This window comes from Amblyomma americanum, chromosome 8, assembly GCF_052857255.1.
Source record: "Amblyomma americanum isolate KBUSLIRL-KWMA chromosome 8, ASM5285725v1, whole genome shotgun sequence".
NCBI lineage: Eukaryota > Metazoa > Arthropoda > Arachnida > Ixodida > Ixodidae > Amblyomma > Amblyomma americanum.
The window spans coordinates 84,124,032-84,144,096 of NC_135504.1; the positions used below are offsets into that span (position 1 = coordinate 84,124,032).

A 20,065-nucleotide genomic window follows, 5' to 3' on the forward strand; every position below is an offset into this window, starting at 1 on the left:
ACTCTCCTACTGTGTGCATGTGGCAATGATAGAAAGAGAGACAACTTTATTGCCACAGGTTTCGGGAATTAGGGCAGGTGGGCCCTGTGTGGCCCCCAGGTGGGGGCGACGTCCTGGGCCTACGAAATCGATGCAATTTGAGTGAACTTGTCTGGATGGGTCAGGAGTTGGTCCCAGCTTCCCGCAGAGAGAGCTGGCAGGAGGGCTTGTGGGGGCGGGTTATTTTCGCATCCCCAGAGGATGTGCTCCTGAGTGGCGGGTTCTCTGTGGTTGCAATCTGCGGCTCAGCTTGAGCCAGTGGGCAGGCCCGTGTACTTTCCTTTTCATTTTTCCTTCAGTCACAACGACAACTACACGTAAGCAGACTTAAGTGCCCTCAGAATTTTTTTGCTTCGTGCAAGCGAACCCAGAGTCTGTGAAGTGTGCCAGGAACTCGATCTAACCAAAGACCACAAGCGGAAGGAGGCCGATTATGCACGTATGCGAATGGACACCAAAACGGGCCTGCGAGATGCCCGGTTGGCAGTTGCCTGCGAAATGTAAAAATGGGCCTACCACTGCATACTTTTCGGCTGCTAGTGCCAATCAGCCCTCGCTGATTAATACACTAAGCTGGTAAGCGTATATCTAATTCTGCTTTCTCGGAGGCTGTTTGCCGGCAGTTGGCCACCGAATGTTTTTCGAATTCCCATGATAACGCAGCTTAAAAGTACAATGTCATTAAAGGTAAAAGATGGCTGTGGTTTAGCTCTGGTTAAACATGGAGTGAGTCGTTAATTCGCACTATCGTTAAATAAATAATACTATCGACTCTCAAGCGACAGGTACATCACGAGTGCCATACAATCGTCAACAAGATGTTATCATAATCTTAATTTTGCACCTTACTTTGCTCACACTAATGTGTTAAAATAGTTTCCTTTCGCGCACCATCGAACAGTGGAATACATTGCCCGGTCCAGTGCGTTCCCTCCCTATAGACAAATTTATCGAGGCCATAGCTGATCAGTTATCTCTTATTGTGCTCATGTTTTACTGTACCCATGCTCTCAATCTGTACAATTTTCCCTATGTGTTCAACTTTAATGTTTAAATTTTTTGCTACCATATCTTTAGTTTTTGAATGTATATGTCCAGTCCTGCGATATCCGCTCTAGGGGCTGCAGTATGTACAAATAAATAAATAAATAAATAAATAAACAAATAAATAAATAAATAAATAAATAAATATATAAATAAATAAATAAATAAATAAAACAGCTACATCTGGATTCACTCTCCCCCTCTCCACTCCTCCCACTCGATTTCGCTGGAGCACCGCGCCGCCGGCAGCTGCGCACCACGTGACCAGCCACGGCGCCGCCACGGAGCTCAAGGGGTGCCACGCTGAAGGCTTGAAATGCTAGCGTAATGTAGCTGTCGCTACAAAACAGCGCTAAATGTGACACAGCCCACACAGAAAGACGGGCAGAACGGCCGCTCTCAAATTTGTGGTTTGTGTCAGATTTAGCGCTGGTTTTACCTTTGCTGACAATGTTCCACCAACTAGCCCAGCAAGAGGTACCGTTAAACGTATGAACCTCACCTTCCTATGTAAAACACAAAAATTACAGAATTGCACTTGCCTGACACGCCGCGGTGACTCAGTGGTTAGGACGCTCGTCTACTGATCCGGAGTACCCGAGTTCAAACCCGACCGCGGCGGCCGCGTTTCGATGATAGTGAAACGCAAAGCCGCCCGTGTGTTAGATGTCAGTGCCCGTTAAAGATCCCCAGGCGGTCCAAATTATTCCAGAGCCCTCCACTACGGCACCTCTTTCTTCCTTTCTACTCTCAGTCCCTCCTTTATCCCTTCCCTTACGGCGCGGTTCAGGTGTCCAACGATATATGAGACAGATACTGCGCCATTTCCTTTCCCCACTAACCAATTATTATTATTATGCACTTGTCTGCTTAAGAACGGAAATGCGAAAGCCTTTCGTTTTCCTCTCTTTCTCCCACTATTTTGCATTTTCAAATTTTTGGTTATTTTTTAAATGTGAATTTTCGTTGTTTTATATTTATTTTATGCTTATTTTTATGTTGTTTCTTTGTATTCTTATTTCTTAAAATTTTTATTTTTTATTCAAAGAAAGCGTTCTCACGCATTTATATCGCTTTTCATTCAATTAGACACAAAACCTGCTTGAAACACAGCATTTTTTCATTAATTCAATTTAATTAATTGCAATTTGTGAACCAAGTTTGGCTCATTTCAAGATATACTCATGCACTACGTAAAACACTTAAACTTTTGCACATATATTTATCCCCAGAACGACATAATCGTGCGGACAAATATTGCGGACACTTTTTGCTTACGCGACGTAACCATACAGTGCTTTCGCATTAAAAACAATGCGCACAGTGAGTATGCGCCGGGCCCTCCCACATACGCGCCACCTGAAATGTGCTGAGATGCGGACATCTCACAATCCTTCAGGCAAGATTTGAAAATTTGAAAATCCGTCGATATACCCACCCTCTCTCATTAGAAAAAAAGAATAATTTATAAATGTGCGCATGCTAAGGTTGCCGGATACATTGACATTCACAAGTAGACGTGACGCTAGGCATGCAACGCGAGCCAATTAAAAAGGTACCGTAAGCATCTTTGAGTAACTAACAGGAATTGTTTGTGGGCGATGTAAAACTGGATAGCATACCTATTGACAGAAGAGTGAAACAGCAATAATCTGACACAGAAAAAAAAATGACCTTAGCGCAAGCTTGGTCTAAAAACCAGAACAAGTCGATCGTTGTTAACATAAATGAATGGGCGCGACCACTGCCGGAGGAACTCTTCCTCTCTCAAGGAAGAGTTCCTCCGACAAGAAACTGATCAGCTCCCTTCGAAGACGGCCAAGCATTGGCCACACAGCGCGGCGTCGAAAGCCACCAGCGACAGCGGTGCATCGATTGCGCCATAAACTGAAAACCCGCAACAATGATCATGCGAGCAAAATGGCCGCTGGGGAAGCGGCCGCGGGAGGCAAAGCTCCACACGCCCTGACCACGGAATCCCGCATGAACCGCGCGCCAAAAGACACGCGCTACCAAGCAGGTGACGGTAGCGTGGCGATTAGATTCGGGGAGGCGGTAATTCAGAGAAGGTACTGGAGCGTAACACACCCGAATGCTCTAACAGATCACAAGTAGGCAGCACTGCCCAACCAAGTTTCCAAACTCGCGTAGATGATCTGGTAGAGGTATCAACGCTGAGCGCGGCTATTGAACGCGGCACAACAGGCAACAACAGCGAGCCCATAATGCCCACCACACGGTCTGCGACGATGTTGACACCAGGTGTACTGCTACCACATGCCTGAAAAAGACCACTGACGTAGCGTAGAAAGCGGTAGGCTGCTCTGGTTGAGGTCCTTGATTGACAGGGGCCGAGGGGTTCAAAAAGCGCAAAGAAGGGCCCAAAAAGTACCGCGCTAGGGTTCGCGCCGGAGACGCGTCCCCCAGCAGGATACGCAAAATGCACTTCAAAGCTAACAACGACGACGTCATGGACAAAGTTGGAAATGCATAACCGCCTCTCTCCCGTGGTTGTCCAAGAACAGGGCAAGCCACAAGCTCAGTTCCACCTGAGTAAAAAAAGAAAAAAAACTGTAGTCTGCACCCGCCTTATGACGCGGAGGTGTGGTTTAACAATGTGGCAAAGATACCAGAAGGCACCCAGCACGACCGACTGAACCAGGTAGCGCTTCTCAAGCAGAGGCAGGTCAAATGTCTGCGCCGTCAGCACACGAGCTGTAAAGCCCTCTACGACCGAATACCACAGACCGTCCCATATTCCAGCACAGTCGTAGGTCACGCCTAAAAGGCGCGTCTGCGCGCACCGCTGCAAAGGTGCAGCTTTGAGCATCTTAGACCCATTTCCATCACATCTTGCGTTCGAAAAATCATGGAGCACGTAATCCAAACTAGACTGAATAGATTCATGGAAGATCTAAATCTTTATGCTGATACCATGATAGGCTGCAGATCAAACCTATCAGCATGCGATATCATGATACAGCTGAAAAAGCAGGTAATCGATAAAAATACTGTTGATATACTAGGGTCATTGTGGGTCGGCAAACACGTAGCCATACTTGATAACCTTAGCGCGCTAAATGTTGGAGTCAAGACATATAGCTATACGTAAGGGACTTTCTCTGAAATCGGACTGTCACCATCAACCTGGGAGGGCAATCACCCGAAAACATTAGATTGGGGAATAGAGGGACGCCGCATGAGTCCGCCCTCTCTCCGACCTTGTTTAAGCTAGCGATGATTTGGCTTCCAAGGCAGCTGGACGGAATCACTAATCTGCATCACACCATATATGCGGACGATTTGACGCTGTGGGTGAGCAGGGGTAGCGATGGACAGATTGAAAGCGCACTTTAGAGGGCCATAGCTGTAATAGAGAAATATCTCGAGCCGACTGGGTTAAAATGCTCTTCAGAAAAATCAGAAGCTCTTCTTCTGTCATCTCAAAAAGGGAAAAGAAACAGTCCCCTTTGCAAGGGCTGCGATAGTGCTTTACGAGTGAATGACAATGCCATTCCGACAGTAGACAGTATTCGAGTCAGGGCTGCGCATGCAAGCAAGTGGCAAAAACACAGAAACTATTATGAGACTTGAAGCGAGTACCAGCCAGACGTGCCAGCTACTCAAGTGCATTTCTAACAAGCAAGCGGGGAAGAAGGAGGCCAATCTTTTTGAGATTCGTTCAGGCTTTCGTCGTAAGCTGAGTGTTATACGTTGCCCCCTATCTAGAACTGGCCAAAGCAGCGTCGCCGACAAACGTAGGGCGACACAAAAGGGGGCTTTTAATTCGAAGGCCAAGAAGACCAACAGCGCGCGTCCGAGTGGGAACGTCGTCTTCGCTTCCATACGAGCCCAGCCATGCCGTTCGGCCGCATGGCGGCGCTCGCAGAATGTGAGCAGTGTGGCATTGGCCCCCTCCTTTCAAGAGGCATCGCCTCGATGCCTCCGGCAAGGGGGAAAAACAGAATTGAGGCACCGAAAGTGCGAAGGTGCGTGTGGCGGCGGCACTGAATGTGAACTCCGACAATGGCTAACGGGCGTAATACGGTTTCATGCGGGACACGTGGACGACTTCACACTTGGGCGGTTGAGAAGAGCGGACGACTCCTTGAGGGAACAGTTCATAGTTCACCTCGCTGAGTTGACGTAGCACTTCGTAGGGGCCGAAGTAGCGGCGCAGAAGCTTTTCAGAGCGCCCGCGCAAAGGTATAGGGCTTCATACCCAGACGCGCTCGCCGGGTTGGTAAATCACCTCCCTGTGGCGGAGGTTGTAACGCCGGGCGTCAGTTGTCTGCTGGTGTCGAATCCGTTGTCTAGCAAGGTGGCGAGCGGCTTCTGCATCACGAATGAATTGGTCAGCGCCGGTGACAGACGAAGGGGCACAATCTGGGAGCAGCATGGCGTCCAGCATGGTCAGGGCGTCCCGGCCATACATCAAAGGGAAGGGAGTGAAGCGCGTCGTTTCTTGGAGGGCGGTGCTGAACGCAAACGTGACGTAAGGGAGTATTTCGTCCCAGTTGCGATGGTCAGCGTCGACATACATAGACATCATATCTGCAATGGTCTTGTTCAGCCTCTCAGTCAGACCATTCGTTTGAGGATGGCAAGCAGTCGTTTTTCTATGACTGGTGCCACTGAGACGCAGGACCTCATGTGTAAGAGCCGAGGTAAACGCGGTTCCCCGGTCAGTTAATACAACCGCGGGGGCGCCGTGGCGAAGCACAGTGTGGCGAACAAAGAACTGCGCAATTTCAGCCGCGGTGCCACGGGGAAGGGCCTTGGTTTCACAGTAGCGGCTGAGGTAGTCCGTGGCAACAATATACCGGTGACCCATGGAGGACACTGGGAATGGGCCCAGTAAGTCCATGCCGACTTGCTGAAATGGGATTTGCGGTGGATCAATTGGCTTCAGAAGGCCGGCCGGTTTTGTCTGCGGTATCTTCCGTTGTTGACACTCACGACAGGTTCTAACGTAGCGTTGGACGACCGCAGCAAGCCGAGGCCAGTAGTACCTGTGGCGGAGGCGTCCCAATGTTCTGGAAAAACCAAAGGTGGCCAGAAGAAAGGTCGTCATGGCATGCAGCGGGAACTTCCTGACGAAGCGCGGTTGGGACAACGAGGAGATACGCAGTTTCGGTCGGGCCGTAGTTTTTCTTGTAGAGGACTCCGTCTATTAAGCAAAACGACGAAAGTCCGCGAGATAAGAGTCTGGGCGGAGACGGAGTGGTTCCTTCGAGGTACTCGATTAGAGGCAGCAGTTCGCAGTCGGCCCTCTGGTGGCGGGCAAGGTCGGATGGGGTGACAGCGCCGAGGAAAGCAGAATCGTCGTCGGGCTCATCTGGTGGGCATGGAAGAGGAGCTCGGGAGAGACAGTCTGCATCGCTATGTTGCTGACCTGACTTATACACGATAGTGACGTCGAACTCTTGCCACCGAAGGCTCCACCGTGCAAGGCGCCCCGATGGATCTTTGAGGTTCGCAAGCCAACACAAGGAGTGATGATCGCTGACGACTCGAAACGGGCGGCCGTACTGGTAGGGACGACATTTGGTGATTGCCCACACAACAGCGAGACACTCCTTTTCCGTGATGGAATAATTCATTTCGGCACGGGACAAAGTGCGACTTGCGTATGCGAGCACGCGTTCCACACCGTTTTGCCACTGCACAAGCACCGCACCGAGGCCAAAATTGCTGGCATCTGTGTGCAGTTCTGTGGCGGCTTTCTCGTCGAAGTGGCCAAGGATAGGCGTAGATTGGAGGCGGGCCTTAAGTTCTGTGAAAGCTGTTTCCCTATCCTGGCCCAAGAAGAAGTTCGGAGTCTTTTGTCAGGCGAGTCAGCGGCTCTGCGAGCTTGGAGAAGTTTTCAACGAACCTCCAATAATAGGAGCAAAACCCCAGAAAACACCGCAAGTTTCGTTTATCTGTTGGCTGGGGAAATGCAGCAACGGCGGCCGTCTTTTCTGGGTTAGGGCTAACGCCCTGAGCGCTCACAATATGGCCAAGAAACTTGAGCTCCCTAAATGCGAAGTGGCACTTTTCAGGCTTCAGAGACAGATCTGAGGAACGAATGGCCTCGAAAACAGCACGCAAACGTTTCAGGTGCTTCTAGAACGTGTCGGAGAAAATCTCGACGTCGTCGAGATACACAAGGCAGGACTACCGCTTCAGGTCAGTTAGTACGGTGTCCATCATACGTTGAAACGTTGCAGGGGCTGAACACAAGCCGAAAGGAAGCACCTTAAATTCGTACAGTCCGTCAGGAGTAACGAAGGCGGTCTTTTCTCGGTCACGTTCGTCGACCTCGATTTGCCAATAACCTCTACGCAGGTCGAGTGACGAAAAGTAGGTAGCATGGCGTAGGCGATCTAATGGGTCATCAATGCGTGGCAGTGGATATACATCCTTTTTGGTAACGTTGTTGAGACGTCGATAATCCGCGCAGAACCGCAGGCTGCCATCTTTCTTTGCGACGAGAACAACAGGTGATGCCCAGGAACTCGTCGATGGTTGTATGGCGTCGTCGCGGAGCATTTCGGCAACTTGGCGGCGGATGGTATCACGTTCCTTCGACGAAATACGGTAAGGACGCTGACATAGTGGTCTGTGGTCGCTATCGACGATAATGCGGTGCTTAGTTATTGGCGTCTGAAGAACCTTAGAGGTTGGTGCAAAACAGTCGCGGGAAGAGTAAATAAGACTGTCCACGCGGCGTTTCTGATTGGTCAGAAGGTCAGGGTTCACGTCAATGGTAATGGCTGGTGCCGTGTCCTGTTCCGCTGTTCCGTGGTCCGTTGTGAATAAGGCACATTGGACGGCATGCTCGCCAAGTTCTTCAAAATGGGCAATCACTGTGTTTTTCGTCAAATGTTGGGATTGACTTCTAAAGTTGGTCACTAAAGCCCGGAATACATGGAGCGTTTTTGAGGCGATTTTCGCCCGACGGCGCAGATTTGACGCCCGGCGTCAAGAAAAACGCCCGCCGCCGCCGATCAGGAACGGCTAGATTTTGACGCGGCGTGCGCGCGTCAGACGCTACCGGAAGTGCCTGCCGGACTCACTTCCGTCTGTATTCGGCGGCAGCGGCCAGCCGTCTCAGCGTCCCTTGAGCACTTCGCTCGCGTTATTCACCCTCCTCCTTTGTTAATTGCAAGATGGGGTGCACCTAGAATTTCCTCTTTATTTTCTGCTTGTCTTCTATGTCCCTCATCTTCATGTGCAATAATCTTTTCTTTAACAGCAGAAGACGCCGATGTGCCCCCATGGACACTGGCCTTGGTCACAAGAATAGAAGCGGCGTGTTCTCCCTCGCAGTTATCTCCCTGCTTGCCGTCCGCTCGAAGTAAATGAAAACTATTTTCAAAACTGGTTTTCAGCAACGAGAGCCACAAGCAGTGCACAGAACGAAGCTCACATATAGTGTCTGCCCAATCCGCACCGCCATTTCAGTCGCACAGGGTCGCCAGACGAAACAGTTCTGGCCAACTCTCTCCGCTGAACATCCACAAAAATATCGAGACAATACTAAACATACCTGAAAATGTGTATAGACATAACTGTAGGATATTTATTGCCTAATTTAATAATTATAACACAAGCGAACAACATATAAGCATTGATCGTTCATTTAGTGGTGGCCAAAACATTTTTGCCTTGTCTGGCCACACTGCGGCGGCGTTCGCCGCTTGTACGCCTCATGTAGCCTGGCCAGCGTCCCTCTGACGCGTTTTTTTGTCTACGCGCGATAACCGCAGGAGAAAAACGCCCCATGTAGCCCCCGCTTAAGAGCTCGGTACGCGCGTGAACAAGGTCGACAAGGGCGCGGGCAACGCAAACTTGCCGAGACAGTAGCAGCGACATGTTCGCTTCGGCAATGCCCCGAGTACCGAAGCTGGTATCACACTCGACTGTGACAAACCTGCTTGCTCTCGGCGGTATCGTTGTGTGGTCGTCAGAGATGTGTAGTGCTGCTCTGTGCGGCTTAGGGTCTGTAGCAACGGCTCGCTGTGTCGAAAATGATACCAATTGCTCGTGCAGGTTGACGACCGCGCCATACTCTTTAAGGAAGTCCATGCCGAGAATCAGTTCTTTGGAACACTCTCGTAGCACGGCGAAGGAGCCTTTCACCTCAGATCTTTATACGGCAGGTGCAGACGCCAACCGGCGTCACCACATGGCAACCAGCTGTGCGTATCTGCGGCCCATGCCAAGGTGTTATAACCTTTCTGAGGGCCGTGGCTAGGTGGCTGCTCATGACTGAAAAGTCGGCTCCGGTATTAACGAGTGCTGACACATCATAGCCATCGGCGGCAACAAGAATTTTGGCGGCGGAAACAATTCTTTGGCAACTTGTCGGTGAGGTGTTTGGTGCCGTCGTCGATAGGGTCGTCGGTGAGGTCATCGGTGTGGTCGTCGACGCGGTCGTTGGTGGGGTCGGCGGTGGCATCGTCGTTGCAGTCGGCGGTGATATCGTCTTTGAGGTCGGCGGCTGGGGTCGTCGGCGTTCCGGTCGTCGCATACAACCGTCGTATGGAGGCTGTTCACTCTCTGCAGCAGCGGCGGTCCTACCCCCGGAGGCCGCCGTCTTCAGTTTTCCCGGCAGGAGGACGTGCGTCTGAATTGGCCAGCGGATGATGCGTGACTGGGAGCCAGTCTTGGAGACGGTGACCTAGACTGACGTCGTGGAGGCGGTGAGGGCAGCACATGATCGGCCAGGTACTGCTAAATGTCTCGCGGTCTCTCACCATAGCGTGGTCGAGGTGCGCTCGGCGGAAATCCTCTTAATCCCATCCGCCGGTATGGGCAGCTGCAGAGGACATGACCAGGCTCCCCGCAGTGGTAGCATAGCGGCCGGTTGTTGGGTGTGCGCCACACGTCCGCTTTTCTAACAGGGCGCGGGTCACGCAGCTCGACGGGGTGAAGGTACCCCTGCGTTGGTTCGGCAGCAGGGCGGAATGCCTGTGGCACTGGCGCAGGTCTCCGCAGGGCTTCACTGCAGCTAATCATGTACGGCTCCGTCTGCGGTGTCCGTAGGGCTTCGTTGTAGCTCATGATGTACGGCTCCGGCTGTGGTGCCGGTGGTCGCTGGACCACTCGCCGAATTCCGTCACGGATGGCATCGGCTACAACAGCAACACTGGCAGGTGGAGCATCTAAGCGGAGGTTGCGCAGTTCTTCTCGAGCCACACTCCGCACAAGATCTCGAAGCGCCTCGTCTCCGGCGACTGGCAGTGACGCACAATAGTTGGTGGCCGCAGCACTGTCCAGGCGACCGTACTGCGCACTGCGTTCCTGCAAGGAACGTTCCATGGCCGTGGCTTCTTTGGCGAAGTCAGCGACGGCTCTTGGAGGGTCGCGTATGAGGTCAGCGAAGAGCTGCTCCTTCACACCACGCATGAGGTGGTGCACCTTCGTAGCCTCGGGCATGGCAGGGTCAGCCCGACTGAAGAGACGCGCCATATCTTCGATAAACATGGTCACGCTTTCGTTCGACTGCTGTGACCTGGAGCAAAGGGCGATTTCGGCGTTTTCCTTGCGTGCGTTGGTGCTGAAGGTAGCGAGCAACACACGACGGAACTGCTGGTAAAGGATGCCTCATGGTTCTCGAACCATGTCTTCGCCGAATCTTGGAATGCGAAATACACGTTTCGTAGTTTTCGGTCGTCGTCACACTGGTTAAAAGTGGCCACATGGTCAAAGCCGGACATCCAGTCCTCGACATCCTCGCACCGATCGCCGTGGAAGGAAGGTTGGCGGCGAGCGAGGTGTGAGGACTACAACCGGTGGGACAGTGCCGGAAGGCTGACCTGTCTGCTTGCCAGTAGTAGACGTCATGGTACGCACCGACCTCGTCAGTGGCTGACACTCAGGTTGCAAGCCCCGCAGGCGGCAGCTCGCTTTGTGGACGGGTGTTGGGTCCAAGCGGCGCTGAGGATCGTCAGAATTGTCCTCGGGGTCAGCGTTCATGGGACGCTACCCAGCACCTCCACAAAAATGTCGCCGACAAACGTAGGGCGACACAAAAGGGTGCTTTTAATCCGAAGGTCAAGAAGACCAGCAGCGTGCGTCCGAGCGGGAACGTCGTCTTCGCTTCCACACGAACCCAGCCATGCCGTTCGGCCGCATGGCGGCGCTCGCAGAATGTGAGCAGTGTGGCAACATAAAAGGAAAAAAATTGAAATAATAAAAAGAAAAGGGATCTGAACCGCACTAGGTCTTCCTCCGAACAGTGCGATAGTAAAACTACTAAGGCTAGGTGTCTCCAACACTCTGAATGAGATCATAGAAGCCGCCACGGTGTCGCAGCATCAAAGCCTTTTAAAAAACAAAACTGGAAGGAAATTCATAGAGCGCCTTGGGTTCGAACCCTCTGAGTGTTTAAAGCGGACAGATAACGTACCTAGAGCAACCAAGGATAGACTCAAACTTCCACCACTGCCAAAGAACATGCATCCGGTATTTCACGAAGGTACACGCAAATATAGGGCTGTGGCCCTGCAGGGCAAATTTCGAGGTATATCCGATGTGCTCTACACGGAAGCTGCCGAATACGATCGCAAGGCAGCACACACAGCGGTAATGGTTCGTGACAGTGGAGACCCAGTCTCGTGCTGCACCGTTAAAAACACAAGTGCAACTGAGGCGGAAAAAGTTTACATTGCTCTAGCAATAATACAGAACGGTAGAAGGGTGATAGTGACTCTAAGGCAGCCATTAAGAATTATTATATGGGCAGATTCTCTGCTGAAGCTGGCAAAATTATGAGAGAAGGGCAAGTACCATCAGAGCTAATCTCACTGATCTGGTCCCCGGCCCATCAGGGCCTATGGGGGAACGAGAAGGCTCACGCGACCGCCCGAAGGCTCACTTTCCGGGAGATCGCCGCTGACGCGCTGCCTCCACGCGAGGAACACCTCCCATCGGGTGAGGAACTCACAACATTCCATGAAATAATTTGTCATTACAAGCTCGGTCGCAAGACGTATCCAGCAGCAGATAAACAGCTCAGTAGGAAAGAGGAAATCATGTGGAGGACATTGCCAACCGTGGTGTTTCCAAACCCTCGACTGTACAGTAAATGGCATCCACAAGTCTTTAATCCTAGATGCACGCACTGCAATAGCATCGCAGAACTTGTCCACACGGTCTGGACCTGCCCCTTCTATAACAACCCATATAGAAATGCAGAATCCTGGGAGACCTTATTGCTGAACCACGAAGCAGAACAACAACGTAAAGTCATCGGTCTCGCCCTGACCGCCGCCGTGTCCCAAGGGATTCCGACCGACGGTTAGGGGAATAAAGGGGGTGGGGGGTTAGACTAAAGCCTTCTCTAACGTAATTTTTGACGAGTGGAAATTAAAGTTGTTTCTCTCTCTCTCTCTTGCACATGTAATACGTGTCTGGAGAGACTCCACAAAAAAGTAACGACTCTTAGGGTAAAGCAACCCTTATAAGGGAATTTTATATTTCCGAAAATATCTACAGTGATAAGGACTCTTTACACAAGGGGTCTGTTTTTTCAAGGACATCACAATGAGTCATAATTGTACAGATAGCACATATATGCAACTGACATTTCAGTGCACAATTCGTGGTTTCTGCACGAGCTGGCTTAAATCAGCTTTTATGAACTGAAGTTGAATATGGTTAAACCAACCCTATCACCCTATAATTCCAGACTCGCTACCGCCATTGGTGCTGACAGTTGCTCCCATATCATCACCCTCAAAGCCATGTATTGAGACACTCACAGCTGCACAAGCTTTGCTTATAATTTTTTCCCCCGTACTTAATAAGTATTTGACTGTACCCGTGATCCGATAGGCGTAACGCCGACTTCCATGCAGCGCACTGTGTTGTTATTCTGAATGACGGCATGACTAAATAAAACAAATCTCCTGAATATTTAATGTCAAAATTAAATCAATGTCCTTTTTTTCGCGAACATCTGAATGAAAAAATAAGAATCGTGTTCAACAAAAGGAAAGGCGCACTGACTGCCTTACTTTCCTCAGCGGTCACCTCAACGCCGCTGTGCCGTGAAGGCTCACTGGTTGCATAATACAGCGCGAAAGGTGGTGGTGGTAGCGGCTTTTTTTATTAAAATAATAGTAAAAGGAAGGAAAAGATTTTTGCTACCCCCGGCATCTGCCATCGATACTGAAGCACCTGAGCTGGGGCAGCGGAAATAAAGGATAGCAGGCAGAATGGAGAAATGAAATGAAAGAGGCGAGGGGACAGGAAGAAAGGATAGGGGGAGAAGTAGTATATGCAAACTATTTACACAATAAGAAATGTGTCCAGGTTGTGCGCGAGATTAGTTCATGTTGGAGGAATTAAAAACACGCGCAAAGCACTGTGTTGGGTGCTGTGCGCGTGTGTGATTTAATTCCTCTAAAATGAACTGATCTCGCGCACAACCTGAACACATTTCTTATTGTGTAAATAGTTTGCATATACTACTTCTCCCCCTATCCTTTCTTCCTGTCCCCTCGCCTCTTTCATTTCATTTCTCCATTCTGCCTGCTATCCTTTATTTCCGCTGCCCCAGCTCAGGTGCTTCAGTATCGATGGCAGATGCCGGGGGTAGCAAAAATCTTTTCCTTCCTTTTACTATTATTTTAAATAAAACCACTACCACCACCAGCACGGTGTCGGCTACAACTGGCGAAGACGAAAAGAATGAGGCGAGACAAAGCGCGTCTTTTGTGCGGTAGAATTGTGCTAACGGACCAACTCGCCCAACTTTCCTCCAGATGCTCACTGGGTATGGCGCTCGGTGGTAATAATAAGAATAATTGGGTTTTGGGGAAAGGAAATGGCGCAGTCTCTGTCTAATATATCGTTGTACACCTGAACCGCGCCTTAAGGGAAGGGATAAAGGAGGGAGTGAAAGAAAGAAGGAAGAGAGAGGTGCCGTAGTGGAGGGCTCCGTAATGGTTGTGGCAGTGGTTTTTAACAAAATAATAGCAAAAAGGAAGCAAAAGATTTTTGCTAGCCCCGGCATCTGCCATCGATACTGATGCACCTGAGCTGGGGCAGCGGAAATGAAGGATAGCAGGCAGAATCGAGAAATGAAGTGAAAGAGGTGAGGGGACAGGAAGAGAGAATAGGGTGAGAAGTAATGTATACAAACTATTTACACAATAAGAAAATGTCCAGGTTGTGCGCGTGATTAGTTCATGTTGGAGGAACTAAAACGCGCACAGGGCTCCGGAATAATTCCGACCACCTGGGGATCTTTAACGGGCACTGACATCGCACAGCACACGGGCACCTTAGCGTTCTCCATAAAAACGCAGCCGCCGCAGTCGGGTTCGAACCTGGGAACTCCGGACCAGTAGCCGAGCGCCCTAATCACTGAGCCACCGCCGCGGATGTTGAAAAACTTTAAATATTGAAATCGAAATTAGTTTTTGGGGAAAGGAAATCACGCAGTATCCGTCTCACATTTCGGTGGACACCTGAACCGCGCCGTAAGGGAAGGTATAGATGTATGGATGGAAACAACTTCATTAGACGAAAAAAAAAGAAGAAATTGACGAAGAAAATACATAAAGCCTGTTCCACCAGCCATTTCTGGCCGGTGGGCTGAGCGGTCCGTAAAGCAACCTCCCAGAAAGAATGAGTAGGATTGGGGATCGGGGGTACTGCCTGTGGGGTAGCATATTCCCACAATTAGTGAAAATTGTGGATTTAGGCACGCCACAGGTGTTACAATGAGGGGGGAAGCGGGGGTGAAATCATAGACGGTAGGGCGAAATAAAGCAGCCCGTCTGTTATCGTCGCCATGTGCGGTGGATTAGAGGGATAAGGTACTGTGTGGTGGGGGCCATGTCATGCGGCTAAGATTATAGAAAGTGATTTGATTATATGTAGAAAGGACCGATGGGGCCTCTTGCGCGGGTTTGGGTGCCTTAGTGTGCGGGGTTCGAGAGGAGAGTTCTCGGGCCAGCGCATGAACGCGCTCATTACCGGGGATCGAGGCATGCCTAGGGATCCATGCCCATGGGAATCAGAAAATTTCGGTTATGTTAGGGCTGAAAGAAGAAAGGAAAAAAGAGGTGAAATAGTGGAGGGCTCTGGAATAATTTAGGCCACCTGAGTATATTTAACGTGCACTGACATCGCACAGCACACCGGCGCATTTACACCTCACCTCCACCGAAACACGGCCGGCGCAGTCGGGTTCGAACCCGGGTTCTCCAGATCAGTAGTCGAGCGCCCTAACCACTGAGCCGCCGCGGCGGGTAGATGTTCAAAAAGAGTGTTTTGAAGTCAGAAAATCCCGCTACATGTTCGGTATCCTTAGTCCCGGACACCGCACGACAAGGCCCCGTCTCGCGCCCGCTTTACCAGAGTCCTTTGAGACTCTATTGTGGAGCAGTTGAGGCGGGCAGTCTCCCATGCCTCTCTGGTAGGTGGAGGGCATAAAACACGCTGTCTACGCAAACGATATTGCAATCTGGACTACAGAGGGGAGACTTGTGGAGATGGAGGACCGCCTTCAGCAGGCCGCCTCCATAGTCGATGCGTATGCTGCAGACTGTGGTATCCAATGTGCTCCAGCAAAAATCAGAGCTTCTTCATGTCAGGGAAGATCAAAAGGACAACACGTCTCTACACATATCCCTGTCGGGCGGTCCCATCAGAGAAGTGGTCCGTATCTTGGGTCTGTTCATCAATAACAGGCTTAGGCCGGAATCTATACTATAGCGAAACTTAAGCCCATACGCGAACAGGCCGGGCGCATGATACACCGCGTTTCGAACAAGGGTGCTGGTCTGCGGGACAGCGACGCGCTATGGCTTGCCCAAGCCTTCGTGACCAGCCGGATCCTCTACGCTGTGAAGTACCTTCGCGCCACCAAACAGGAAGACGAGCGCATTGATGCCATCATCAGGGAGGCGACAAAGCGTGCACTGGACCTCCCGGTGGCTACCTCCAACGCCAAACTGACGGCGCTGGGGGTGCTGAACTCCTATCAGGAATTGCGGGAAACCCATCTCGAGAACCAGTATACGCGGCTCTCACAGACGGCTACTCGCGCCGCCTGCTAGACCGCTTACACATCCACACATATGCCTACCAGAGGGGACGGATAACATCTCAGTGCTGTGGCGCCATACGCTCTGGATCGTTCCGCTCCCGCGTAACATGGACACGACTGCACACGAAGGCAGACGACAAGCACTGGCTCGCGCGCTTGAGAGACAATAGTAAACTTAGTACACATCATTACCTCTATGCAATCCGACTATATGGAAAGATATATCGCTTCATGCGTACCACAGTACATCATGCAGGTGCTCCTCAGTGCGAAGAATTTCGTATGGTTCATACAGGAGAATAAATAGTTATTAGAGAGTTTTAGTTTCACGTACGTAGAGGGTACACGTACGCAAACGTGAGAAGTCTACGTAGCCTGCACGCAGGTGGTTTGAAACCCTTATAGTTACACGTACGCGAAACACGCCGCGCGTTACGCCTAGCGCTATCTACTAAGAAACACAGACACTGGTTGTAGCCAAAATCATCCAAGACAAGTCATTAAGCGAAGTCATTCATAGCGAGACCGTTGCTATGACGACGACCAACGCTACTTCGTCAGGCTTAGCAGCTGAAAAATCGCCCTTCTGTCTGAAAAACAAAAGCTATTTGTCGCTTGAAACCTTATGCGAGGGTAAGAATGGGCAAATCGAAGGCGAATACAGCAGTTTAGAACACCATATCGCCTCGAGGGATTAGCGACGAAGCTGTTATCGCCGTGAAGCGGCGGGCAGGGTGCCGCCATGTTTGTCAACGCTACGTACGCAAGCAACGCAAAGACCGCAACGTAAAAATCCGAATCTCGCGTACGTACGTGATACTCGCGCATACCCTTTGCGTTCTGCGCATGCGCACTGGTCACCCGTAAGAGCTCTACGTACGTGAAGCCTCTACGTACGTGAAACTAAAACTCTCTTTTCTCTACTCTCTATTCGCGAGTCTCACGTCCGTACGTGAGATTAGGATTCTTACGTTACGGTCTTTGCGCTGCTTGCGTACGTAGCGTTGACAAACATGGCAGCGCCCTGCCCGCCCGCTTCACAGCGATAACAGCTTCGTCGCTAGTCCCTCGACGCGATATCGCGTTCTAAACTGCTGTATTCGCCTTCGATTTGCCCATTCTTACCTTCGCATAAGGTTTCAAGCGACAAATAGCTTTTGTTTTTCAAACAGAAGGGCGATTTTTCAGCTGCTAAGCCTGACGAAGTAGCGTTTGTCGTCGTCATAGCAACGGTCTCGCTATGAATGGCTTTGCTTAATGACTTGTCTTGGATGATTTTGGCTACAACCAGTGTCTGTGTTTCTTAGTAGATGGCGCTAGGCGTAACGCGCGGCGTGTTTCGCGTACGTGTAACTATAAGGGTTTCAAACCACCTGCGTGCAGGCTGCGTAGACTTCTCACGTTTGCGTACGTGAACCCTCTGCGTACGTGAAACTAAAACTCTCTAATGTGGATCTAAAAGGGGCGTCTACTACGTGGACATCACGGGGCCGTCGCCCACGGAATTCTACACGGCTGCCGTAGTCCATCGGGGAATGAATATCGATGGACTATCCTTTCGAGCCTAAATTCAAATCGAGCATAGGAAGTCGCAATAGCCCTCGCTTCCGCGGATCCAAAATCGAGAATGCTTATCACGGACTCTCGCCGGTGCTCCGCTGCTGACCTGAATGCGCTGGTTCGATCTGGGCCGCATTTCGATGAAGGAGAAATGCTATAAGTTAGTGTAGTGTGCGATGTGAATACATGTTAATAATGGCTTTTTGAGGAAAAGAATAGGCCCAGTAACCGTCTCACTTCTCAGTGGATGCCTCAAACGCACCGTTAGTAACGGAAGAAGGTGGGAGTGAAAGAACAGAGAAACAGCAGTTGGTTGGTTTGAAACCCACTGCAGGAGAAGCATGGACCCGCCGCGGTGGGCTAAGTGGTTAAGGCGCTCGTCTACTCAGCCGGAGTATTCGGCTTCGAACCCGACCGCGGCGGCTGCGTTTCGATGCAGGCGAAACGCAAAATGCGCCCGTGTGCTGTGCGTTGTCAGTGCACGTTGAAGATCCCCAGGTGGTCGAAATTACGCCGCAGACATCCACTACGGCACCTCTTTCTACCTTTCTTCTTCCACTCCACCCGCCGCGGTGGCTCAGTGGTTAGGGCGCTCGACTACTGATCCGGAGTTCCCGGGTTCGAACCCGACCGCGGCGGCTGCGTTTTTATGGAGGAAAAACGCTAAGGCGCCCGTGTGCTGTGCGATGTCAGTGCACGTTAAAGATCCCCAGGTGGTCGAAATTATTCCGGAGCCCTCCACTACGGCACCTAATTCTTCCTTTCTTCTTTCATTCCCTCTCTTATCCCTCACCTTACGGCGCGGTTCAGGTGTCCAACGATATATGAGACAGATACTGCGCCATTTCCTTTCCCCCAAAAAAACCAATTATTATTATTATTCCACTCCCTCCTTTATCCCTTTTCTTACAGCGCGGTTGGGGTGTCCACCGAGATAAGTGAGACAGTTACTGCATCATTTCCTTTCCTAAAAAACGAATTTCAAAAAAAATTCTGAAGCATGGCCACAAGCGTATCTGTCCCCCCGCCCAAACCCCACCAGAGGACTGGGAGGCGGCACTGCTCAGCTATCAAGACCTCAAGACCCAGAAGGCCTTGGTTCAACGGACGCGGGCGGCGTTGCTTGCCAATTTGGCCCCGGAATAGGGTCTCTGCCTATTTGTGTGTGTGTGTGGGGGGGGGGGGGGCGAGGGCAATAGGGCCCCAACCCAATCGCCTCTCTGCACAGAGTTAATAGTTAATAAATGTTTTTCTCCGCCACCACTCGAAGACCGGGGCCTGGGCTAATTGGGGGTGCTGTCTATACCGCTCCCAGTCCGTGAGTCAAATTTCGCCGATTGTTCTCTTTAAGTTTCAGGGTGGATACCGAGGTGCTGATTATGTAGTGATCGCTGCCCAGATCCGGGAAACCATTGTCGAATACGGCCCTCCAGGCCTGACCGATCAGCTGGCGCTGAAGGCGGAGCTCTGTGTGAGCCAGCTTCACCTCCCACTGCTCATGGCCGAGTTCCTGTAAACTGTGCGCTTTACGATGCTCGGGACAGTTCCAAACCATGTGGAGGATGTATGAAATCTCTCCGCAGGCCGGGCATGCCTTTGTTGGGTATTGTGTGGGCCAAATCTTATTGTGTCGAGCTAAGCTTGCTAGTGTGCGGGCTTGCATGTTTCGCCTCATAGTGGCTTCCAGAGGAGTGAGGCCTTTGTGGGGGGCTGCGTATTTCCTGCGGCTAAGGCGGCGGTAGCTAACAGAGAAGAGCGGCGATATTTCGAACGTTTCCCCGCAACGCGCTACGCAGCCGCCGCGGTTCACGAAACAATTTGTTTTTAGAGTACTTCCGGGCCAGTTTCAGCAATGAAACGCCTGGACAGCATAAAAAAAAAAGATACGAGGCATACAAGAGCATACAACAATTATCGAAAAAATGATTTTCTGGCCATTTTGGAGGATTCAAAGCCGCGTCGCCCGTAACACAAAGAATTGAGAATTAAAAAGCAGGCAATTTCTCGTGATGTCAGGAGCTAAGCGTTGTTTTTCTATCATAAGCGAGAGGAAAACAGCGAACGCGCTTTAAAATCGTGAAAATTAAATGGCAAGTGGCCGCGCTAGCCTGGGACCTCCCCCTTCAAAGGAAGCAAAGCACATGCAGATGAAAGCGCCGGCACAAGTAACATGAGAGGGGCAGTCAGCGCAGGAGGGCGAATGAGAGTGCGCGGCGACCTGCCATTGCGACATATTCATGTTTGCAGGCTTATCAATTGCGCCACTTCTAGAAGCCTCGAATGGCTTCGTGGGTGTGCTTACTCGGCACCCCAGTTCGTCCGGCGACGTGCGACGCCGTGTCTGGTATTTAAGCACAGCCTCCAGCTAAC

The 20,065-nt window shown here is 50.9% G+C and overlaps 1 protein-coding gene and 1 pseudogene across 1 annotated transcript in view; one reads left to right on the top strand and one right to left on the bottom strand.

Annotated features, from left to right (window-relative positions):
* Positions 1–12,377, top strand: part of LOC144101556 (uncharacterized) — a 62,095-nt pseudogene extending 49,718 nt beyond the window's left edge.
* The window catches only part of dachs (unconventional myosin-IXb-like dachs), a 487,807-nt gene that overhangs the window by 223,388 nt on the left and 244,354 nt on the right, over positions 1–20,065 (bottom strand). The gene's annotated exons all lie outside the window — the stretch shown is intronic.